The sequence below is a fragment of the Solanum stenotomum genome, chromosome 10 (genome assembly GCF_019186545.1).
Source record: "Solanum stenotomum isolate F172 chromosome 10, ASM1918654v1, whole genome shotgun sequence".
NCBI classification, from domain to species: Eukaryota; Viridiplantae; Streptophyta; class Magnoliopsida; order Solanales; family Solanaceae; genus Solanum; species Solanum stenotomum.
The window spans coordinates 28,209,758-28,236,760 of record NC_064291.1 but is presented as its reverse complement, the minus strand read 5'-3'; the positions used below and the strand labels follow the sequence as shown (position 1 = coordinate 28,236,760).

Genomic DNA, 27,003 nt, shown 5'->3' with positions numbered 1-27,003 from the left:
TTCTGGATGAACACATACTGAAAACTCTTATGGTATGTGAACGCATCTCTGAGAACACCATACAAGTAATGTCTCCAAATCTTAATTGCGAACACTACTGCTGCAAGCTCAAGGTCATAAGTTGGATAATTCTTCTCATGCACCTTAAGTTTTCTAGAACCATAAGGTATAATGTTACTTCGCTGCATCATCACACAACATAGGCCGACTCTAGATGCATCACAATAGATAACATAACCGTCTGAGCCCTTTGGTAAAGTCAAAATAGGAATTGTAGTGAACCTAATTTTCAGTTCTATGAAGCTCTTCTCACAATCATCTGACCACTGAAACTTAACTTTTTTTTAGTCAACTTAGTCAATGGAGAGGCTATGGATGAACCTTCTGTAATAACCGGCCAAACCCAAGAAACTTCTGATATCTGTAGAAGAGGTACGTCTAGGCCATTGTTTCACTACTTCTATTTTCTGAGCATCCACTCGGATCCCTTCGCTGGACACAATATAACCAAGGATCAACAGATTGCAACCAAAACTCACATTTTCTAAACTTAGCGAATAACTGGCGATCTCTGAGAGTTTGCAAGAAAACCCTTAAATGATTCATACGTTCTTTCTTATTCCTAGAGTAAATGAGGATATCATCAATACAAACGATAACGAACAAGTCCAAATAGTACTTTAACACTATGTTTATCAAGTCCATAAAAGATGCATGAGTATTGGTTAGTCCAAATGACATAACTAAAAATTCATAATGACCATACTGAGTTCTGACGGCTGTTTTCGAGATGTCACTAACTCTGACTCTAAGTTGATCATAATATGATCTGAGGTCTATCACTGAGAAATAACTAGCACCTTGATGTTGGTCAAAAAAGTCATCAATCATGGGGATAGGTTACTTAATATTGATTGTGACTTTGTTCAACTACCTATAGTCAAAGCACGTTCTGAGAGAACCATCTTTCTTTTTCACGAACAACATTGGTGCACCCCATGGGGAAATACTAGGTATGATGAAGCCCTTATCTAGAAGGTCTTTTAACTGCTCTTTCAATTGCTTAAGCTCAGATGGAGTCACTCTGTTGGGAGGAATATAAATAGGATGGGTATTTGTAAGGAGAACAATTCCAAAGTCGATTTCCCTTTCGGGAGGAACTCTGGGAAGATCTTCTGGAAACACTTCTGGGAACTCATTAACTACTAGGACTAACGCAAAGGTTGGGATTTCAGAGCTTGAATCCTTAGAACTATATGATAGAGATAACCGTTAGGGATCATCTTTCTAGCCTTAAGGTAAGAAATGAATCGGCACATAGGTGCTACGCTACTAAACTTCCATTCTTAGATTGGTTCATCTGGAAACTAAAAACTAACAATCCTAGTTCTACAATCGACTAAGGAATAACAGGAATGTAACCAATCCATGCCTAGATTGATATTGAAGTCTACCACTTCTAACTATACAAGATTTGTTGAGGTGACTTTCTGGGAGATTGTGACAGAGTAATTTTTGTATACCCGTATAGCTATAACTAGGTCACCGACTGGAGTAGAGACTGAGAAGGGTTCTGAGAGAGTTTCTGGACTAACATTGAAGTTGACTGCTATATAGGGAGTTACAAGGGAAAGAGTAGCCCCTGGATCAAACAAAGCATAAAGATCTCAGATAAAAACTCATAACGTACCAGTGACTACATGAAGAGGATATTCCTGATCTTGGAGAGCCTGAAGAGCGTACAACCTGCTTTGGCTTTGACGGCCATATGTACCAGATGAGTTACCCTGCTAAGTCGGGCGACCTGCTGGTACTGCTGAAGTTGTGGACTGAGCTCTACCATTGTTACCTCCTTAACCTTGCTTACAAGAAGGATAATCTCTCAACATGTGACCAATCTGACCACACCCAAAACATATTTCCTTTATTGCAAGACAATCGCCCAGATGGTTCTTATTACACTTAGGACAAGTTGGGTATGTTCTCGTGCCTAAAAAACTCCCCTGAGACTTAGATCCTGATGCCATACTTTTCTGATTATGTCGGAACTTGGAGGACGGAACACTAGCTAATGAAGGTGCTGGAGCTGAAGATTTCTGCCACCCGATTTCTCCTAAAAATACTCATAGTTACCTATTCTAGCCTTCTTAGTATCTTTAGCCTACTCCCTAAGCTTATCTCCCTCAACCTACTGAGTATGAGTCGTAAGCCTAGATATATACATATTTTCTAGCAACATAAATGTAACACCCAAAAAATTTTTGAACTAAGATTCGAACCGTTATTTGTAGTGAGGGAGATTTTTGCGAGGAATTTAAAATTTCTTTAGTGTTAAGGTCACTAGACGTAGCACCTTCAGTTCCAAAAAGAATTGAATTGGAAATAGTAAAATATGAAATTCTGCAAGTTAAGCTAAGTATGAGTTTTGGGTAGACTTCAACTGACCATAACTCCTATATTAGGATGATTTTGGTATGCTACCACATACCTTAAGAAAGATCTTCAAATTATCTTTCCAACGCCACTGAGTTTTTTCAATTCCGAGCTCTAAGTAAAAAGTTATGACGAATTTAGTAACATCGCACAAACCTAGCAGCAGCTCCGCGACACGGAGCCAACACGGACCTCACTGCCTGGTGAAAGATCTTTCCGACTCCCAGCTCGTTTTAATCATTTCTTCAGTGGAATTTTAGTCCTAAAAACCCTTAGGAGGTCATCTAGATTGCTCTAAACGTGTAGAAAAATAGTTTTCTTAAATCTAAGCCCTCTCTTTCACTCCAAAGATTCTACGCTCAAGAAATTCAAGAAAAACCTAAAGCTAGGGTTATTCTTCAAAGGTTTTCCTTCAAGTTGCTTCAAGAGGATAATTCTTTTAGGTATGTAAGCTTCCATAGCATTGGGTTTGTTCACTCACAAGCCAATCATGTTAATTTCAACTTTAAATTTGTTCTAAAAGTTGAAGCTTTGATGTTCTTGTTATGTAGTAATGAATTTGCTTTCATTCTTGAATTGGGCTGAGATTAGGGAGTACTTGAGGTTAATGTGTTGATTTATAGAGGGGTTAGAGTTAGATTCTAGTGTACATTTGTTGGGTTTCTAAATCTAAAGAGAGATTGAGAAAAAGAATCGAATTTAGGCGAATTGGGGTTAGAAAACGAAGAAGTAATTTTGTCAAACGAAATTTGAAGGTGGTCGCGCATAGTGCTCTGATTCAAAATTTCAGCTTCACGTCATGGAGCTGACATGAGGTGTTCTTCCTCGAAAGACATTTTCGAAACAAAATTTTAAAAGCCTCTCCACGTCACAGAGCCACTCTCAAATACTGGTTTTCAGTATTTTCTCATGTTTAGCTATCTAAAATCATTCCTAAACATCATGAGACCTTTCCTATCACAAATCACAACCTTGAATTCATAAATCGCACTCAAGGTAGAGTTGAGAGTCAAGTCTTGAGAGTTCTTTCGAACATTTTTCAGAAAATCCCTTTTTGTCTTTTTGAGGAGTCTTCTACAAATTCTAATAACTTGTGTGAAGAAGGGTATTGCATACTTTGTTGCTAAGTATACGAACTGCCAACACGTTAAAGTAGAGCACCAAAGGCCCGGTGGTTTGGCACAGAATATAGAACTTCCGGAATGGAAATGGGAGATGATTAATATAGATTTCATTACAGGCATGCCAAGGTCTCGCAGATAACATGATTCTATTTGGGTGATTAACGACATAATGAAAAAATCACCCCTTTTTTTGCTGTTAAAAACAACCCGTTCAGCAGAAAATAATGTCAGGTTATATATTCAACAGGTTGTAAGACTTCATGGAGTCCCAGTCTCCATTATTTTAGATAGAGGTGCAGAATTTACTACACATTTCTGGAAATCTTTTCAGAAAGGTTTGGGTTCGAAGGTGAACTTAAGTACTTCCTTTTATCCTCAGAGAGATGGGCAAGCAGATCGCACTATTAAGACATTAAAAGATATGTTGAGGGGCTGTGTGATCGATTTCAAAGGTGATTGGGATGATCACCTACCCCTTACTGAATTCTCTTACAACAATAGTTGCCACTCTAGCATCCAAATGGCTCCATATGAAGCTCTTTATGGGAGAAGATGCAAATCTCATATTGGATGGTTTGAAGTTGGTGAAGCGGGTTGATAGGACCAAATTTAATTTATCAAGCTATGGAGAATGTTAAAGTGATTCAAGAGAGGTTGAAAATGGCACAGAGTCGTCAGAAATCCTACAATGATGTTAGGAGAAGGGCGTTAGAGTTCGAAGTAGATGATTGGTTATATCTAAAGGTTTCACCCATGAAGGGTGTTATGATGTTTGGTAAGAAGGGGAAATTTATTCCCCGGTACATTGGACCTTATCGAATATCCAAAAGGATGGGCAATGTAGCTTATGAGTTGGAGCTACCACAAGAGCTAGCAGTGGTTCATCCGGTGTTTCACATCTCCATGTTGAAGAAGAGCATGGGGGATCCTTCATTGATCATACCAACTGAAAATATTGAGATCAAGGATAGCTTATCTTATGAAGAGATTCCGGTTCAGATTCTAGATCGACAAGTTCACAAGTTGAGGACAAAAGAGGTTGCATCTGTCAAAGTCCTTCGTAGGAACCAATTTGTTGAAGAAGCTACTTAGGAAACCGAAGAGGATATGAAGAGGAGATGTCCACATCTCTTTGAATCCGAAGAAAATGCCAACCAAGGTACTATTTCTCTTCTTAGTAATCGTTAAATTATGAGTGAGCATGTTGTTTGTTTGCATTTTCTTGTTGGGTATTTGAACTTGATGTTACAACCTTTAACCCAGTAGGAGCAATCTCATTCGAGGACGAATGTTCTCAAGGGGGAAATATTGTAACATCTCACAATTTAAAATAGCTAGGAAGAAGCTAACAACTTGAAATAATCGTTTTTGGAAATAGTGAAAAATCTGGAAATTTGTTTAAGTTAGGAAATATGAGTTTTTGGTCAACTTCAAATGGCCGTAAATCCTAGCTCAGGATGATTTAGGTGTACTTCTAGATATGGTTGGAAATCTCTTGGAATGATCTTTCCAACATCGCCAAGTTTGCAAAATTCTGAATTCGTATGAGTGAGATATGGCCTTTGGAAGTTGGGATGTTCAAATAAGGAAATGTCCAATTCGGATTTTTAAGGGGTATTTTAGTGTTTTCCTTGCCCTATTATTTTATCCGTTTTTAGGAGTTTAATATGGGTCAAATCAAATTTTAGTCAATTTTAGAAATTTGAAATTTACACTAGGGCATGGAGAAAGGAGAAAAGAAAAGAAAGAAGAAGAAAGGGCAAGATTCATCAAGATCGACCTATTTAGTTGTGCTTTTTACCAAGGATTTATTCCTACCAGGTATGTGAGGCTTTCATAACGTTGGGATCGTTCTCCCACGTGCCAAACATATTTATTTCAGCATGGATTCATCCTGAAAGAGTTTGAAAGTTGAAGTTCTTGATATTTATTCTTTATTTTGATGTTGTTCTTGAATTTGGTTGATATAGGCATGTTTCTGAGATCGTTATGTCGTATTATAGAGTCATTTCGAGTTAGGTTATTAGGTACATTTGCTGGTTATCTGTATCTAAAAGGAATTTCAGAAAAAGAATCGAGTTTGGGAGAATTGGGGCTGGAAAATGAAGAAGAAATTTCGTCGAACGAAATTTGACACTAGGGGCACGTCGCAGAGCAGGTTCCCATATTTGAGAATTTTTGTTTCACGTCACGGAGCTGCCATGGAGTGTTCTATCTAAAGATTTGTCTTCGAAACTAAAAATTAAATATTCCTCCTCATCGTGGACCCACCCTCATATTTTGATATTTCGGTCTTTTCTCACGTTTAGCTATGCAAAATCATTCCTAAACATCATCAGATCTTTCCTATCACAAATAACGATTCTTGAATCCATAATTCAATTCAAGAATCAGTTAAGAGTCAAGTCAAGAAGTCAAGAGTTAAGTCAAGATAAGTTCTTAAAGTTTTTGAAAGTCCGTCACAAACACTTTAACTTTGTTTTAAAGCTTAAGTTCTAGTTAAGCAAGGAGTAAAGATTTGAAGTTTCATTTCTTCAAAAAAGTATATGGGAACTAAGTATTCCTAAGAAGTTTGAAAATCTTTTCACATTTTGAGAAAGAAAAGGACACATCAATTCCAAGAGATCTTTCAAGCTAAGTTTTGAGTAATTATCTCAAACCAAAGAAAGAAGTTGTTTTAAAACATATGAGCTAATTATATTTTTGGTAGTAGTATTGAGCACCAATATGGGGATGCGAGTTCATATTAACTCAATTATCCATAAACCATGTAGCCATCATGGGTATTAATGGGTCATGCTTTTTGGATGATCACATAAGTTAAGTTAGTGGATCCACTAAGTTAAGTAGTTCTATATGAAGGCAAAGTATAGGACAGTTTGGCAGCGTGATGGTAAGAACGATGTATCACCACTTAGGCTAATAGTGGTGGTTGTTGATTAGAGAATCTCCCATAGAAACCATATTATTTTCTTATATGAGTAAAGTTGAGTTTATTATTGCTTTATCTTTAATGAACTAAGTTGGTTGCAACTGTTTTATAAGATTTATATATATTGCATGTGCTTCATTGCTTTATATTTGAGTTAAGTTATTCAGAAGTTAAGAAGAGCCAGGTAAGTGTTTCCTTTCGGAATCTTTTCAAGGATATATCTTGTTTAAGCATTCTAAATTGCATACTCGTACATGCCAGTTGGCCTGCATCGTATTATGATGCAGACGCTAGTAACCAGGATCATTATCCAGCGCCTTGTTGATCCACCTTGATCATTCAGAGTCTATTGGTGAGCATCCTTACATTTCAGAGGACACTTTTATTTGCTTTCAGTCTTTCAGATGTTAGGATGATCGGGGGTCATGTACCGACATCCCTCTTTGTTTTAGAGGCTTCATAGACAACTAGCAGTCGGATGTCTTTACATTGTCATTTCATATGTTAAGACTTGAGTTGCCAATTTGGCCAAGTTGAATGTTGACTTTTATACATTCTAAGCTATTTGACTAAGCTATTTGAGTAAGTTCAGTTTTGAGAGAGTTGAGTTATTTAGCATGTGAATCTCTTTCTTAATGCTTATAGTCTTCTGCTAAGTTAAGTAAGTCAGGCCAAAGGTTCGTTTGAGGCCAGCCATGGTGTTCGAGTGCCGACCACGTCCAGGGTGTAGGCTCCGAATGTGACACCCATAAACTATTTGTATATATGAAAACTGAGAATTTAACAACAATTGAAAGGTCAAACTCAAATGCTAAAGCTCAATCTAACTATATCTAAAAATAGCCTCTAACTGACTAGAAGTGCTGGGACATGCCCCAGCTAAATCTAGCAAAAACTTAAACTAAAACTAAAAGTAAAGGAAACATGTATGTCGTCCTCGAAGATTGAGGACTCACCAATGATACTGCTGAGGTGAAGATCGCGAACCGATCTAAATATGTTCTGGAAGTTGAGGACTTGAACCTACATCACAAGAAGATGTAGCGCAGAGTATGCGTCAGTACTTGAAAGGTACTGAGTATGCATGATAGGATAAAGATGAACAATAAACATAACTGAACAAAAGCATATATCTAAGCGATAAGCATGATACTATACTGAGAATAGTGAACATGAACTAACTGGATGCAATGACTAAGTTTGTAACATGTTGAGACTGAAATTTAACTATAACTGATAACATGGTCAATGCACTAGAATCTGACTGGAAGGGAGCTGCTAATAACCAACATAAAACCATATAAGCCAAATGTGGAGTCCAATGTATACGCCTCATCGAGAAGACCCAATATACCCTACCAGAGGTATAGATGCATGACTAGCGTGATCACTAAATTGATGCCCACAGAAGTGACTTACAACCTACGGGGCATGTAGTTCTGGGACTTGAGGGTGACTGACCGTAGTCCACTCACTATTAAGATACTCCCAATTGATTATGAAATTAACAATTTATGATCGGAATAAATGTAACACTGGATAGATCAAAATACTGACATGCTAACTGAAAAGGCAACATTACTGTACTGATAATGAGCATCTGAGGCATGTCTAACTGAGATAAATAACCTAGAATATGTAATGCATGAACTAAAAGAACTACTTAGCAAGGGTTCTAAATTTATGAAAGAATCTACGCAAAACAATACTAATATCATGATAATCTGATAAGGAACATCAAGTAAATAATTCATAATAATCTGCTAAAATTTCTAGAAACCCTAGGTCTAGATAATATGAAGGGAGTCAAGAATCTGACTGAATTCTAAGGACCTAATGGGTGAAAGGCACCCACTAGTGAAATTCCACATACCTCGTGATGAAATTCACGGAAAAATCTTTCAACTTCGGGGTTGGAACAAATGAAAACTCTATGCGTTCTTGAACTAGGGCTAATCGACTTCTTCTTTTGTTTTTGCTCTAAGATTGATGAATTTTTTGTGAATAATTGATTAGGTTAGGTTCTAATTAGTTTACTAGGCTAAAACATACAACTACTATGTAGTTTAGGGGTTAAACAGCGTAGTTTAGGGGTCTAACGCATGAGGAAAAGACCAAACGACCCCTGACTTAAAATCTGCTGAAGCCATTGATAGGACTGATCGACGGTCCGTGGACGGATCTTAGATCCGTCCTATCAGTCCGTCGATAAACTTCAGAGAATGGATTCTAGGAGGTAATGAGGGTCTCGACCTATGGACTAATCGACGGTCCGTGGACTGATCCACGATCGGTCCTGTCAGGCCATCGATTGACTTCATTGGATGGGTTCTGGGAGGGGGTTGCAGGTGGTGAACCACGGACCACCAGAACGGACCGTGGGTCGCCCTATGGTTCGTGAGTGGAAATTGTGGGTTGCACCTGCAACTTCTAGACAAAAATCTGCATTTTGGTAGTTATAGCATACGGGGTGTTACACCCCAAGCACTTCTCTTAGTTGGAGATATTGTAGCATTGTTCCGGTTACATGAAAATTATCCTTCTAGTTCTCAGAGTTAACCAGATGCCTTCTGTGGTTTGAATGACGTTCATTTGCATGTCATTAAAACCACCCATATTTTCATTTTGACAATATTGACTATCATTATAACTAACTTGGTTACTGATATTTGTAAGGTTGCAAGTCATGAACCAACAACACCAAGTAACAATTTCACTACAACTAAGCAAATTTATAGACTAATTTCTCAAATGAAATTCTCAACCATCATTCCCCTGCATCGGCACAATTTTTATAATGCTTAAGCTACTCTCTTAAACCAATCCAAAGAGTAAGCGGTCTTCATCAATAAAATACCAAACTAATAGTGGGAATTGAATTCCAAAGAAAATGATATAGCGCGAATAATTTTATCAAGAAATTTGTAATTTAAATTCATTTATTTGTAGTATTGAGAAAAAATGGATTGATGATTCCGCAAAATTAACTAAAAGTGTTTGGCTATCAATAGACTCAATTAAACTAAAATTTCAAATAAATAACAAGTAATCTAGGGGTGGGAGATTGGAAATCGATATCACGTAGGGGTAATTGCATTGCTATATAGTGATGAACATTCATCTATAGGTTTGGTCATCTTCAATGACACTAATCTTCATTAGATCTTATAGTATCAGTTCATAGAATCTCTTTCCAGTCTCCTATATGCTAATGAAGAAAATACATTAAGCTAGTCTCTCTTTCGATGCATAAATAGGGAAAATAGATCTGACCCATAATCTCTATATTCAGAAAAATTACAAACATCAAACCTAAGTTGCATGTATCAAACTAATTACTCACTCCAATCAATCTCTTTTAAGCATCAACGAGAGATCAGAATTAGGAACTATGTTTGCAACCTTAACCCATAAATTAACCCCATTCCAATTAGCCAAAATCCATGTATGAACAACAACAAAAAAAGAGCAGAACATAATACCCACTACATTAAATCAACACCCAACCCCATAATTGCACACCTAGACTTTGTGGTTTTAGCTACCCATCACAAAGTGTAAAGAAATTATACCTTGGATGAAAGCAGCCATGGGTAATATTAAATTAAGTAACTACAAGCAATACTCGCTTAGATTTCAACTTCAAGTTTTAAATTTCAAGAGCAAAGTTTAAAAACACAAAAACTACAAAAGTGTTCTTCACAGAATGAAAGTATTTCTCTTTATAACAACTTTATCACTTCTGGAAAATTTTACTTCTCCAAAAACATACGTTTCTTCTGTCCTTTGGGCTATTTATAATTTTCCCAACATCTAGCCCAACTTTCAATGTGTGACTCATCGGGCTAAGTTAGTCGGGCTCACCAATCACATTATGTGAATCCCCAACTGATCTTTAGCTCACCTTTCTCTTGCTTTAGGTTTAAGGTGTTTAAACCTCAGTAGGCAAGCTCATTTGAGTCTCGATTATACATTCGGCATATTAGCTAGTGGCACCTTTGTTCACCTTTCTAACCTTCAATTTTTTTCCAAGTTCTATCACCTTCGGCGATGGTCACCTTATTCGGATCCTTCAACCTTGTTGACGATCCGTGTGAGCATTTCCTCAGTTCGGTTCCTTCTAGACTAGATGTTTTTTTTGGTTGTAGACAATCATGGGAAGTGACATACCTATCCTTGTCGTCCTCCATATCTCTCTCATATTTCCAATCGTTATCTCACTCTTTGTTCTAACCTTCATTCCCACCTTCTTGTTAATAATTTGGGTGAGAACCCCCCATTTGGTTTCCTAAGTATTGATCTTCTTCATTGTGTAATGTCTCAAACTTGATATATTTGGGTACAGCCCAATGTTTCTTACAATCGCATTTACCAATTTAATTCCTCCTATAACATGTTTAAACGAAAAATCGTGTTGGGTCATCATTTTAACCATGTTTTCATCTCGTTCATTTTTCTTTTCTATTTGTTATTTTCTTAGTTGTAGAGTAGACACTTGGTCTTTTCCAGTATGTAATCCTCAGTTAACCTTTTACATGTCAGCGAGCAACAACATTGCTATTTTATACTATTGACGCATAAATCCCCCTTCAACCAACTGACCTGCCCCATCTATATTGACTAAATCAAGGTTGCAATAGAAATACTACAGTAGCAAATTGTCCGGCACACCATGTGTTGTACATTGCAAGAATAATTTTTTGAACTAAAACCAAGTCTCATGTACAGGTTCACCTCCAATTCTTTCGAAATTTTGGATTTGGGTTTGAAGTTTAACTATCTTTGAGGTGGGGGGGGGGGGCGATCTCTCCAATAAAGCTTCATTCAACTCCTACCAAGAAGTGATAGAGTCATTTGGTAATTCCACCTACCATCTTTTAGCTTCACCCATCAATGAGAACGGAAATAACCTCAACCCTATGGAATCTTGTGAGATGTTTTAGAACACAAATGGCCCACCTACCTCCACAAAATTCTGAAGGTGTTCATGAGGATCCTCGCGAGCTAAACCCCCAAATATTCCTTGTAATTGGATTAATTGTAGTATTGTTCCATGAAAAACTACCCTCCCAACTGTAGGAGGTATATGGATGGCTCGCGTGGGTTGAATGATGTTGACATGCATATTATCAAAATTACTCATGTTGTCGTTTCTCCCGTAGTGACTATTGTTGTCACTTTCGTGGTCACTCATTTTCAAAACCAGAAAATCATCATATCACACACCAAAAAACAATGTACTACAACTAAACAAATTTACAAACTTATTTCTCAAATGGAAGCTCTAGCCATTATTTACAGGTAACGATGCCATTTTTTCTAACAGTCAAAGTACTCTTTAAAACTAATAAAGAAGTAAGTGGTCGTTGTCAATAAATACTCAACTAAGAGAGGGAGTAGAATCCCACACAGAATGATACAAGGCACGGAATTCTATCAAAAAATTAGAGTATAAATTCATTCATTTGCAGCAATAAAACAAGTGGGTGGATGATTCCACAAAATTTAATAAAAAATATTTGTTATTAAAAGTCACAATTAAGCTAAGATTTCAGAAATTCAAATAGGTAACAAGTAATCTAGGGGTTTGGGGATTGGAAATTGATGTCACATCGGGGTATTTGTGTTTCTCTATAGTAATGAAATTTATTGATAGGCTAGGTCATCGTCAATGAAACTAATCTTCTTTTGATTTCATAGAATCTCTTCTCGGTCTCTTCTATGTGTTGTATTAAACAACACCATACTTTACACTATTCTCTCTTTCGATTCAACAATAGCGCAAATAGATCTGACCTATAACCACTATTTTAAAACAAGTTACATAATCAAACATAAATTCCAAGTATGAAACTAATTACCCTCTCCAATCAATCTCTTTCGAGCATCAATCGGAGATCGAAAATAGAAATTAAGTTTCCAACCTAACCCATAAGTCAACTCAGTGCTAATTAGACCAAATCCATGTATGAAAAAACAGCAAAATACAAAATAACACAATGCACACTACATTAAATCAACACCAAACCATATAATTGGACTCCTATATATTGGGATTTTAGCCACCCATTAAAAAGAGTAAACAAATTATATCTTTTACGAATGCAGCCATGCGTAACATGGAATTACGCATTTACAAGCAAACCCACTATGAATTCAACTTCAATTTAACAATTTTAAGAGAAAGGTTGGAAAAACTCCAAAAACTAAAAGTGTTCTTCACAAAGTAAAGTGTTTCTCTCTCTAAGAATATATTAAGAATTTTCTACTATTTTTCAAGACTCATAATTTCCGAACTCTTAATTTCTCTCTTCTTTGGACTATTTATAATTTCCCTAAAATTTGTCCCAAAACTCAATGTGTGATCCATGGAAACATTAGTTGGGCTCACCGATCATATTAGGTGAATTGCCAATTGCTCTCCATATCGCCTTTCTCTTGCTTCAGGTGTTTGAACCTCAATCAGCGAGATCGTTCAAGTTTGCCTTTAACATTTGGTGTATCGCCGAGTACCACATTTCTTCACCTTCAGTTTTCTTATTTATTGTTCCTTTCGGCGATGGTCATCATTTTCTCCTTTCTTATTTGGTGAGTCGAGATTCCCCTTTTTATTCGTTGTCCTCCAATTAAGTCAAGTGTTATGCACTTTCTATTTGGGCGAGGTCATACCCATTGGGGGATCCACCCTTCTTTTTAGTTGATCTACAATGTGGAGTTTACACTTCTTTTTATATTTTTGGTCATCCTTTCAAACATTAATCCTTTCATTGTTCTTTAGTCTTCATAGCTGCAAATAATCAAAACATCATTAGAATAGAACATAATCAGGAATTGAGGATATTATTTATTGAGCTAAATAGGCCTTTAATAAGTGTAAATCTATCACTCATCATATAACATGAGATAGAGGCAAGAAATATTGACTTTATTCTTGTAAGACTAATATGTCTCTATTTTTACTAGATTTAGGCTCTGAGGGGTCCTATCACAAACTTTATTTTTGAAACATGGCTTCTTGAAATATATACAAGTTTCATGAGATCATCAGGTTTTAAGGATATTTACCCTTAAATTCACTAGGTTTTTATGATTTTGAAATATATGATTCTTTTACATATGGTTTGCTCTGACTCTACCAAGACTCTTACATTTTTTATAGTTTTTTCTGAGTCCATGGAACATTTTGGATTGCTAGGCGATCCTTTCAAATGTTTCTTATCTGTTATGTGTCTGAGGGATCATTCCAGATTGCCAAGGGTATCATTTTTTGTCTTACTTTAATCCATCTATAGTTGAGCTTCGACAGGGTCAAAGGAATGTCTCAAGGAGCCTACGGGAAACCATCAAAGAGATTTCAAGACTTTTTACTTTTTTTCATTAGACACATATGCGTTGAACTATCCCATAATGCCTGACATTCTGCGATTTGAATACATGAAGCGTGATTTCTCTTACGATTATTGTGTTCTCTATTTTTTTGGGAGTTCAATTTTCTAGTATAGTTTTGGATTTTATTGTTATTACTATCATGCTTCTTATATTAAATAATGTCTACTCATCTCGGTCATCCATGATGCCTACTTAGTGCCTCATATTTTGGTACTCATACTACTCTTCTACATTTTTTTTCTAACGCAATGCCTAGTACAAGTCATCATTGTTGATCTCCTCTCATTCAAGGCCCCATTGTTCTTCTTTGTAGTGAGCTATTGTCATCTAGATGCTTGCTTCTTCTCCTTTTGTACTTTTTGTCTATATTTTGTATTTTGTTAGAAAATTATATTTTTTATAGTCGTATCCTCGTAGTTTACGTGCTCTTGTACCTATAAAACCAAGTTTGTGGTATGGTGCTTGTGTATATTCATCTTTCTCAGTCTATTTTGGGCTCATCTTTTATTTTTATACTATTTGTATATGTCTATGCTAAGTCCCCTTTCTTATCTAATTATTCCTTCCACTTTAGTTATTTGTAGTTTTATTTAGCGTATGTTATCTTGTGTTTGTATTGCATAGTATGGTTTATGGTAGCCACTCTCATGATCGATTTTTGAGTCTTTACAATGAAACTCGGTTATCTCAACTTGATTTATAATTGAGTAGGAAATAAAATATTAATGATAGAACATTCAAATTTGCAAAAGAAACAAACCACAAAAAACTCCACATAATTCTGAAAAATTCACCCACAAGAACATTTGTTTCCTCTTCTTTATCTAGGATAAAATTAGTTTCTTACAAATGGACGTTGGAGTCTTCCATTCAATCAAATATAATTTTTTCGTGTTTGATTAACTAGATGCACATTATGGAATAAAATAAAGTATGTGCTTCTCATCTATCTTGATTTCAGTAGACTTCCTTGTCATAACATTTAAATCATGTTGTTTATTCCATTGCTTTTTCGTTGCGATAACTTCTTCTATTAATCCATAGCTTTTTACAAGGTCGCTTTTGAGAGGTACAAATTGTATTCCTACAATTGTAGTCTTTTGGTTGATCTATTAGGGGTCTAGCAAGATATCTTTGGACTTTTGTTGTCATCAAAACTATGTGATTCTGTCGAAGTTTTAATTAGAGTCTTATTCAAAGACTAAAAGTATATATGTATAGGCAAAACTTTAGTATTATCAAAATAAGAATAAAATTTAATAAATAGATTATTTTGTTGATTTAAAGTTTCTCAATATTAAAATTAACATTTGAGGCAGTATAATTATATTTTACACCCTATGCTACCTAGTTGAAAATGAATTAAATAATGTAATTGATACTATATAATGGTAAGATTTCTTACATATTTTAAATAAGGAAGTAGTTAGTATACAAAGATTTAGTTTATTTCATAGTTCTACATATAAGGAAAATGAGAAAATGACTATTATGTGTAATGACCCTCTTGGTCATTTTTGTGTCTTGCCTTCTGTGTGTCGTTTAGAGCGTTCCTATAGCGACCCCAAGTCATTTACGACTTGCTGGGACTGACAGTTCGGTCACCTGGTCGTTCGTTTGGTCTTGGTGTGAGTTTTTGTGTTTTGGAGCTTTTGAACCTTGAATGATCATTTTCGATCAAAAGTTCATGAAGATGACATCGGAATCCAGTTCTGACGATTTCATCAGCTCCGGAACGGTCATTTTAGGCTAGTAGCATGGTCGACATGACTCCCGAGGTTTTCAGTGTGAGTCAGTGCAATTAGGCGTTTTAGCCTTTGAATTTTGGCTTAAGTTTGACTTTGGTCAACATTTTGAGTAAACGCGCTCGGATGAGAATTCCGTCAGTGCGGTTAGCTCCGGAATGTTGAGTTTGGTCTAGATTGACCCTTCTTTTGTGTCCCGAGGTTTTTGATATCTTTCCGAGCCCTTTTGTGGGTTTTGACTTAAAATGGCCTTTGGAAGTGGGACCCACTTTTTATCGAAATGACCTCTGATGGAAATTTCGACTGCGCCGTTGAGTCTGGAATATCGAATTTGGTATGGTTGCATATCTCGTTTGCGTGCACGGGGTTCCGAACGAGATCGGAGTACCCCGTCGGGGTTTTTAGTTTTGGAAAAATTGCAGAAAATCTGCAATATAATGCAGATTTTCAGCAACAATTCCAAAACTTCTAACTCTCTTAACTCTCTCATCTTTTGTCCGATTTGGGCGATTCAAAAGGCAAAGTTGTGAGATTTTTCGAGGGCAACGCGTTGGTGAGCTCGGATAGTGGTTTGGGGTTCCCGTTTGAGGTAAATTTCGCGAAAAACCTGACTGCTGTACTGTTTTCGAGTCCTTGTTTTTGGAATTTTTGTTTTGGTCATATCTCACTCATTTTAGCTCGGTTTTGGGTGATTCGAAGTCCCACATGTTGAGAATTGTCGTGACTTCGTTGTAGAGTGTTTAAAGAGTGCTGGGCACCTTTTGATTTTCGTTTATTTCGATTTTGGACTGCTGCAGTAGGGTTTATATTAGTTGTTTAAAGTGGGTTTTCTTGCTTGTTGGTTTTTGCTGTGTTTTGAGCCTCGGATTGTGTTCCATTTTGGAACACAAGTTTGGAGTGCTGTTTAGGGTCTCTTGACGGAGTCAAATTTGGACAGTTCGGTGCGGGTCCCACGATTCCCGTTTTGACTCCAAAATTGACCCGTCTCCGTTTGTTATGATTTTGGTGTCTAAATGACCATAGTAACGTTGTGACTCTATTTTTGATAGCGGGGCAGCGTTTTGAGACTGTTCGGAAAGGGAAAGCTCCGGTAAAGTGATTTGGAGAGCGCACGGTTGGCCTTAAGGTAGGCTACGGCTTTCCTTCTTTTAGATTGAGCTTAATTGTGTAAAAACACGTTGATTGGAGTGAATTGGGGGTGGGTACCAGTTTACTATCTTACTTTGATTAGATACCTCATGTTAGAATCGATTGGCCATATTTCGGGTATAGTATCATGTTATCCGGTTCAGTAGAGTTGCATGTCTATGTGCTAAATGCTATTATATGCTTGTATGCTTTGTATTGTATGCCTTAGTCTAGGTTAGGCTAGCATTGCCTTAGACTTATGACCCGTGTGGGCTGGATAGCCTTGACTTTCTGCCGACGTCGTTCGGATGACTTAGCTCCTTGTAGACTGGAATAGCAGACTTGAGTCTGATAGTTTGAGCCTTAGATTAGGCGTTATCGCTACTTGTTGCACTTCTGTATCTTCTCCCTCGTATTCTGCGGTTCCGGCGCATTCTCAAAGGTTTGGTGCATCACTCGAGGCGTGGGATTGAGATAGTCTAGGCTTGGAGCCTTTTATGTAATATCTTAGAGTGGGCGGCGTTCCACGGTGGTTGTTGTGGGATTGAATCCTATTGGAGATACCATCACCCCCGGGGTCGTTCTTTCTAGCTGGGCTGGGAACGTATCGCTGGCTGGGTAGACTCGGTGATATCGGCGATCGCCCCCGGGCCTCTCTTTCTAGCTGGGCTGGGAGTGTGCTGCTGGCTGGGTGTCCCCGGGTCGCTCTTTCTAGCTGGGCTGGGAGCTGACTGCATGGTAGGACGACTCGCGATATCTACCTCACTCACGGGTCCCTCTTTCTAGCTGGGCTGGGAGTGGACTGTTTGGTTGGGTGCCCCCTAGGGTCACTCTTTCTAGCTGGGCTGGGAGTGCACTGCTGGCTGGGTGGAGTCTGATGGATTATCTTAGTTACTTTGGGCTGAGAGCCCGATTTTCTTCTTTCTCAGTAGACTTAGCTTTTCCATGTACCTGTCGAGCTTATGGGGGTTCGTTCAGGTTTTATTTAAGCTTGTGTACGAGTGTACCTTCTGGGCTTATGGGGGTCCAGTTAGGTTTAGTCTAGTTGTACTTAGTTTGTTTCTGGTATGCTCATGTGCTTTCTTTTCTTATCCGTTTGACCTCTCTGTGTCTAGATTCTATCCTTTCTTATTGTTTTTACCCTTTTTGCTCAGTCGGCCTATGATGCCTACTGAGTACCTGTTGTGTTGGTACTCATGCTACGCTCTGCATCTATTTCGTGATGCAGGTCCCAGTACCAGTTACCAGCGGTGATTAGTTCCAGCCTCCTTTTGCAGTTGTGATTCGGAGACGAGGGCGAGCACTTGGCGTTTTGGGGTTTGTTCTGTCTCCTTCTTTTGATTTAGCTAGTCTTGTTGCCTTTGAGACACGCTCTGTTGTGGTCCACTTTTGGGACTTGTACTCTTTATTAGATAGCTCTGTACTAGTGACTTCCAGGTTCTGGGAGGGATTTCTGTATATATTTATTTTGGGTTGCTTTCGCTTTGTTATCCTTGTTTAGATTATTATTTTCGCTAGTTTCTGCCCTTTTGCTCATTGCTTGATGTTCTGGGTTACGGGTTGGCTTACCTACTGGTAGGGTATAGTAGGTGCCATCATGACTCGAGAAATCGGGTCGTGACATTATGTCTAGTGTGAAATCTATTTTTGAAGGGTAAAAGAGGCAAATAATATTTGGTTGAAAACCCTGCATTTAGTAGATTAATGCCTGATATATCATGCGTTTACGGTATTTTTAATACATTTCACTTAGGAGTTATGTGTGTCTAGGGCCATTTTGTATTGGTTTTTATGTATTTTTCTCATGTTTGCAGGAAATATGTTCACACGGGGAAACTCAGAGATGTAGCTGTAGGATGTGTAGAAGAGGGCATCTACGGAGGTGATTTATGGACTGTAGGTCCATTCACGCTCCGTAGATGGTTGTCGTAGATGGGCAGGCAAGGCTTGTAGGAAAATTTGGGAATTCTTGACCAAGTGTGGAACCACGGTTTCAATCGATGGACCGTAGATTGATCTACGGACCATACTGCTGATCCGTCAAATGACTCTGAGAGGGGTTCCACTACCTGATATTGAAGATCCTAAGTATGGAGCTAAAGACGAGGATCCACGGACCGTAGATCAATCCACGGTCTATACTGGTGCTCCATCGTTTGGTTCAGAGATTTGAAGATTTTGAAGTTAAAAATTTGCCAAAGTCCTGAGTCACGAAAGGGACTTACTGACCGTAGATCAAACCATGGTCCGTAGGTCAGTATCATCGATCGAAACCTCGTCCTAAAACATTATTTCCTTATTTCATTTCCTTTTTAGTTAGGACTTATTTTTCTATATATAGTGCATCTAAACCTCATTTTTGGGAGTTAGACTTTATTAATATAGCTCTAGTTTTTGTCTTTGGAGATTAACATGCAACTTTAGCAATTCTTAATTTCCGAAGTTTGGTTTGAACATTTTCGTTTGGAAACTCAAGTTGAAATTCTGCGTTTATCATTCTCGTTACATAAGTTCATGATTTCTTCTTCTAAAAATATGAATTGTGTTCTTATTAATATGTGTAACTAAATCCACAGCTAGGGTTGTGGGAACCATGAGAAATTAACGAAGTAAGAATAGTAACTAAGTAATTCCCGAATAATGTTTTGCGTGCATTGATAATTCTTTCGTCTAGAAGTATTTTTAACAGTGCGCAATGTTAGAACTCGCCTTGTTGCTACTTGCTGGACCAAGGAGGTAGTTAATAAGAAAAGAATTATCAACATAGATTTAGTGTGATACTATCTAATAGAATTAATGTTGATTGGTGAGAGGGTGAAAACTAAGCCATACATCGATGTGACGTCTAATATGAGGTAATGATAAGGGTTAGTAAATTATACACATGTTGCCGGACCAACGTGTGAGGTGAAATTCTTGAGATGCCAGACCAAGGATTTAGGGGTACATAACTTATCGCTATGCATGTAATACACTAGGAAGGGATTGCTATTACTAGGAGCACTAAATTATATGCTTATGGGGAAAACCTACGCCCTAGTTTCCTTCTCAATTTGATAAAAACAAAAGTTTGAATCTTGCTTACTAATTACTTTCATAATTTCCAAAATTTATTACACAAATCCCCCCCTCCCTTTTACTTATTTGTCTCGAAAATACATTGGCTAAATGAATATAATCATTTTTGAACTTAAGTCTAAACCATATTCCTCATGGTATCGACTCCAACCTACAAGTTGGGTTCTTTACGTGATAACGATTGCTTATGCTTCTGAACAGAGGTGTAATTTGAGCATATCAAATTTGGGCATTACTGTCGGGAAATTTGGTTTTTAGATTAAGTTTAACTACGTTATTGAACTTTAATCAAATATTTCCTAATTTTACTATTTATTTTGTTTTTGTCTCTTTCCGAGTCTTAATCTAGTGTATGCCAAGTACACGGATCCAAGGTGAACCACTTACTCCCTACGATCCCGAACTGAATAGAACTTTGCGGAGAATGAATAATCAAAGAGTTTCGGTTAACCCTATCAGGGGAGAGTTAGGTGAAGGTGTTGGATTGCAACCTCCGAAGGTAATTGATGTGAATAATTAGGCTCCAGTTGAGAATAGATTAGGAGATGCACTGAGGGAACAGTAACCACAAGGACCACGTTTGTATGATAATTTCAGGGTCAACCTTAATATTGCCGATTCTAATGGACCTCTTGACCTACCGCCTCTACCTTAGGGGCATACATTTGTGGTGACCAGCAGATACTTATAGCGAGGGGATTGTTTGCGGGGTTGCCAGCGGATGATCCACATGCTCACATAGCCAAACTTAATCATGTCTGCAAAAGTTGTATAGGTCTACCGAATTGGGATATGAATGTCATTGGGTTGCGTGTATTCCCCCTATCATTGATCGGAGATGCTGCTATGTGGTTCAATGAACTCCCTTACAATTTAATTTATACATGGGAGCAGTTGACAGAGGCGTCTTTAGCAATATTATTTCCACTATCCAAGAAGTTGAACAAGAACGATAAACTCAACAACTTTGTAACATTACCTGGAGAGTCTGTCAGTAGTTCTTGCGATAGGTTTATTACCTTCATGAGCGGTGTCCCGAATCACAGTATTAATGATGATTCACTGAAGGAGTACTTGTACCGAGGACATGATGATAATGGTAAGGCAGTGCTCGTTACTATTGAAGGAGGTTCTTACGATGAATGCACTTTTGCACAAATTACAGAGAAAATTGAAAAGATATCTCGAAATAACAAAGCTTGGAGCACTAGAAAGTTAGATACTAGGAGGAGCACATTTTCCATTCAAGCTACAAAGAACCAACCCGCAAATGAGATTCGCGAGGAGATGGAACAGATCAGAACTGAACTAGGGTTGGTGTTAAATCATGTGACTGGAGGATCGGAGAAGGTAAATGCGCTGAACTATTTGACTAGAACTCCACCACCGGTAGAGGAGTATTATTTTGAAAAGGATGCTTATGCGGTGAATGAGCAAATGAGGGGTTTCTGACCAAACACCCAAGGTTCCAACATAGATAATTGGCGCCAATGTCAAGGAAACCAAGGTCGGAACTATGGCAATTCGAACCGCGAGGGTTACTATTACAATCGCGATAACATTTACAACCGGAACAACTATGGAAACAGAAACGATCGGGCTGGACCTTATGTTCCTCCTCAAAATTGGGATTCTACCCCTAGGGAAGCTGGAGGTAATAAGTCACGTATTGAGGATATGATGCAAAAAAATGATGTGGAGGTTTGACGAGACTCATGAGAATGTGAAGGAGATGTGAAATGACTTGTCTGATATTGGTCAAAAAATTGATGCCCACGCAGTGTCAATCAAGCATCTTGAGCTACAGATGACTTAGTTGTCGACTATAGCAAACCCGCGTCAACCTGGCACTCTTCCTAGTAATACTATCCAAAATCCAAAGAATGGTGGACATTGCATGGCATTCACGACTCGAGAAGGTAAGCAGACCATTCATCCACCTATCCCATCTGGGGTAGAAACTGATGCTAGTAAAGATGATGATGTGGTTGAGGTGACTGGAGAGTCCGAGAATGCGATAGAGAAGGAAGAGGAGGTAGCTCAAAAAGTTATCCCCATACCCAAACCTCCACCTCCTTTCCCACAAATGTTAGTGAAAAAAGCAAAAGAAAGCAAATACCGCAGGTTTATTAGCATGTTGAAGCAGTTTTCCATCAATGTTCCGTTTATCGAGGCTTTGGAACAAATGCCTGTGTATGCAAAATTTATGAACGATATGGTGACCAAGAAAAGGGCCGTGAGCTTCGAGGATGATGATAGATTGCAATATTGTAGCGCCATTGCTACTAGGTCCCTTGTGCAAAAGAAAACGGATCCTGGTGCCTTACTATTCCATGTACCATCGGGTTATTACAGTTTGCTAAGGCATTATGTGATCTTGGGGCTAGCATTAATCTGATGCCATTGTCGATTTACAAAAGGTTATGTTTGGGAGACCCAAAACCGACTGCGATGCGATTGCTCATGACCGACACTACTTTGCTTCCCGCATATATTGTGATTATTGATTGTGAGGTTGATTTTGAGTTTCCCATCATTTTTGGGAGACAATTTTTAGCTACGGGGAGCGCTTTGGTTGATATGGAAAAGGGGCAGATGAAATTCAGACTGAACAATAAAGAGGCGACTTTCAATATTTGTAGGTCTATGAAGCAAAGTAGTGAGCTCAAATTGGTATCGGCGATAACATATAGAGTTGAGAGTGTGTCTGAGCTGTAGATTAAAGAGAGACTGGGTGTTGAGGCACTAGCAGTGGTTATGATGAACTCTGAGAGTGATGGTATTGAATTGTATAATAAGTTGGTCGCCGCACTTGATAGGTGCAAATATTGTTCGAAACCAAAGAGACTGGAGTTACACATGAAAAATTGTGAGTCCCCACCCGCAAAACCATCTGTTGAGGAGGCATCGAAATTGGAGCTTAAGGCTCTACCATCACATTTGAGGTACGTATTCTTGGGAAAAGATGATACTTTACCGGTCATCATTGCGGCAGATTTGAATGAGCGACAAGTACAGTGTTTGGGTTCTATGTAAAAGAGATCCAAGCGATCTATTAGGTGGACTATTGCAGACATTATTGGGATCCCTCCTGGTATCTTTTTTCATAAAGTCCAACTCATGCCAGATCCCAAGCCTAGTATTGAGCACCAAAGAAGATTAAATCCGCCTATGCAAGAGGTAGTTAAAAAGAAGATCATCAAGTGGTTGGATGTCGGAGGTATTTATCCCATTGTCGATAGTAGTTGGGTGTGTCCAATTCAGTGTGTGCCCAAGAAAGGTGGGATTACTATGGTTCCTAATGAGAAAAATGAGCTTGTTCCGATGCGGCCTGTGACTGGATGGAGGGTCTGCATGGACTACTGGAAGTTAAATGCTTGGACAGAAAAGGACCATTTCCCTATGTCATTCATGGATCAGATGCTTGATAGACTGGCGGGTAAAGGTTGGTAGTGTTTTCTTGACGGTTATTCGGGTTACAATTTGATTTCTATAGCTCCAGAAGACCACTTTCACTTACCCTTATGGGACATTCGCCTTCAAATGGATGCTATTTGGGTTGTACAATGCTCCAGCAACTTTCAAGCGTTGTAGGATGTCAATATTCTCTGATATTGTAGAGGACACTATTGAGGTGTTCATCGATGATTTCTCGATGGTGGGTGACTCTTTTGATCGTTGTCTGGATCATTTGGCCGAGGTGCTTAAGAGGTGTGAAGACTGCAATCTAGTGCTCAATTGGGAGAAGTGCCATTTTATGGTGAAAGAAGGTATAGTGCTAGGTCATCGTATTTCTGACAAGGGCATTGAGGTTGATAGAGAAAAATTAGAGCTAATAGATAAGCTTCCACCACCTATCTTTGTAAAAGGTGTTAGAAGTTTTCTTGGGAATGCAGGTTTCTATAAGAGGTTCATCAAGGACTTCTCTGAAATTGCACATCCATTGTGCAAACTGCTCGAAAAGAAGTATAAGTTTGATTTTGATGATCCTTGTCTGAGAGTATTTGTAGAGTTGAAGGAGAAGTTAGTTACTGCACCTATCATTATTTCACCGGATTGGGGACAACCGTTTGAGGTAATGTGCGATGCGAGTGGAGTGGCGCTTGGTGTAGTGTAAGGACAAAGGAGAGAGAAATTCTTCATCTTATTTACTATGCTAGCAAAGCTCTAAATGTGGCCCAGAAGTATTATATTGTGACTGAAAAAGAATTTCTTGCGGTGGTTTTCGCATTCGAGAAATTTCTATCCTACTTGCTTAGTACTAAGGTCATAGTGCATACTGACCATTCTTCATTGAGGTATTTGATGGCGAAGAAGGATGAAACACTGAGGTTGATGAGATGCGTATTGTTACTGTAACAGTTTGATTTCGTTATAAAATATAGAAAGGGGACCGAAAATCAAGTTGCCGATCACTTGTCCAGATTAGAGGAAGAGGCTATGCTAAAGCTTTGTGATAGGGCTGAAATTAATGATGTTTTTCCAGATGAACAGGTATTGCCTGCTTCTCATGATCGTCTAATTCCTTGGTTAGCAGATTTTCTAATTATTTGGCAAGTGATATGGTGCCCCCAGATTTGTCTTTTCACCTAGGGAAAAAGTTTATCCATGATGTAGAGAAATTCTTTTGGGATGAGCCTTACTTGTATCGTAGTTGTGCTGATGGGATTATTCGTCGCTGTTTACCCGAGGAGGAGATGTTGAGTGTTCTTGAGGCGTGTCATTCATCGCATGCTGGTGGGCATTATAATGGTATTCGGAGTGCGCATAAGATTTTACATTTTGGGTACTACTGGCCTACCATCTACCAAGATGCTCACGATTTTGCCAAGTCTTATGATCGTTGCCAAAGAGAATGAGGGATTTCAAAGAGGCAAGAGATTCATATGAATCCTATATTGGAGATAGAGTTGTTTGATGTATGGGGCATTAATTTTATTGGTCCATTTGTGAGTTCACATGGGATGAAGTATATTCTTGTTACAGTTGATTATGTATTGAAGTGGGTCGAAGCAGTTGTGCTCCCCAACAATGAAGGTAAAAATATCACCGTATTCTTGACAAAGAATATCTTCTCCAGATTTGCTACACCGAGGGCGATTATCAGTGATGGAGGTTCCCGCTTTTGTAATAAGTTGTTCAAGGCACTACTTGAGAAATATGGTGTCCGCCACAATGTAGCCACTCCTTACCATCCGCAGACTATTGGGCAAGTTGAACTGTCCAATAAAGAGATCAAACAAATTTTGGCGAAGACTGTGAATGCTAATAGAACGGATTGGTCAAGGAGGCTTGATGATGCTCTATGGTACTATCGTACTGCCTACAAGACTCCCATAGATATGTCTCCTTACCAACGTGTATATGGGAAGTGTTGGAATTTATCGGTAGAGCTAGCACATAAGGCTATGTGGGCGATGAAGAAGCTAAATTTGGATTGGGGTGCCACATCTAATCAAAGAATGAATGACTTGAATATGCTTGATGAATTTCGCCTAAAAGCTTATGAAAGTTCAGCCTTGTACAAAGAGAAGATGAAGGGGTTTCATGATCAAAGATTGTAAGCGAGAATTTGTGGTGGGTGATTTTGTGCTTCTATTCAACTCTAGGTTGCGCTTGTTTCCAGGAAAACTTAAGCCCAAATGGACCGGGCCATTTTTGCTCACAAAAGTGCTCCCCCATGGAGCGGTTGAGATTGAGAATAGTGAAGGAACAGGGTTCATGGTTAATGGGCAAAGGATCAAGATCTATCTGGGAAACGCAAAAAGTGTGATAGAAGTTGTTGAGGCCTACTATCTTAATGAACTCTGAGCAATCAAGAGGCTTGCGTCGTGCCGCGATGTTAAATTAACCGCTGCTTGGGAGGCAACCCAAGATGTACAATCTAGCCAACTATAGGTTTTTCTTTTCAGTTTAGTAGTTTTCTTTGGTTGGTTGTTTTTCTGTATTCCTTTTCTTTTTGGTTAGTTTTGGCTACATATAGCATAGATTCTGTGACTAAAAGTGTCCAAAAAATGTAAAAAAAAAAAAGAAGGCCTAATGGGTGCTACATGTGCAGGGACGAAAAGCAAAATCTGCAGAAAAAAAGAAGTTTGGTGCAGAGGTCTACCGACCCCATCGATGGTCAGTGGCTCATTCCACGGACCGTGAATGGTCTCCGTCGATCCCAAGTAAGGTTCCTGAATTTTTACAGTGCAAGTGTGATCTACGGTCCTCATCTATGGACCGTAGACCAATCCACAGATCGTAGACGGGGTCTCGTGGGTCCAAACCCTAGTCTGCCTGACCCGACCCGAACATCTTTTAAATAAAACCCCCTTTTTTTCAAATCATTCCCACTTCCCTCATTTTATACTCCCAAACCGTTTCTACAGCCCTCTAACTACCCCAATCACTCCATATTACCATCAATTACCCCATATTCATCCTCCCATTTCAAAAAGTGCTCTCTTCTACCCAAACTCTATCCCATTCCCCATTTTCAAAGTTTTGATGTTCGGGTTCGGTGCGAAAGGCGAGCAAAAGGTTGTTGGAAGTCTTGAGTCATCACAAAATCACCTCATTCCCATTGCTTGGAAGGTAATAGACTTTCCTTTCACTTTGAATTTCTATTCAATGATTGATTATTGAAAGTCCGGAATTGGGTCTTGACCTTGGGTAGTTGATTGTATGTAAATGCATGCTAAAGTAGAACTACAAACACCCTTGGGACGATAGATAGTGATTATGTGTCTTTATAATGTATAAAACTAGTGTAATGAGAGTCTAAATGCAAGTTTCGACTTAGGGTTCCTAATTTGTTGTGCAATTTCTGTGAATTTAGTAATCGGAACCCTTAAATGACGAACTAGAATAATTTAGTTGAAATGCATGATTAGATTAGGTGACATTGTTGAAATTGGTCAAATTGGGGTCAACATGAAAGATACCTAAAACCTGGCACAGATCCCATCCACGAGACCACGTCTACGGACCGTAGGTCAATCTACAGACTATAGATCAGGTCCATGGTTGGTGGCACATGAAAATCTCACAAAGTATGGAACCACAGAAGTGGGCTACGGTCCGGAGATCAATCTACGAATTGTTCTGCACATCAATGGTTCCCATCAGAGACCAAGTTTTTGCTACCTCTGATCTATGGAAGAAATCCATGGACCGTAGGTCAGCCTAC

The 27,003-nt window shown here is 38.5% G+C and overlaps 1 long non-coding RNA gene across 1 annotated transcript; it reads left to right on the top strand.

Moving 5' to 3' along the window:
- The first annotated feature begins 16,084 nt into the window (after window positions 1-16,084).
- Window positions 16,085-18,227, top strand: LOC125842281 (uncharacterized). The gene is made up of 3 exons (XR_007443897.1): window positions 16,085-16,212; window positions 16,673-16,749; window positions 17,980-18,227. It is a non-coding gene; the product is annotated as an uncharacterized LOC125842281 (long non-coding RNA).
- Window positions 18,228-27,003: the final 8,776 nt, after the last annotated feature.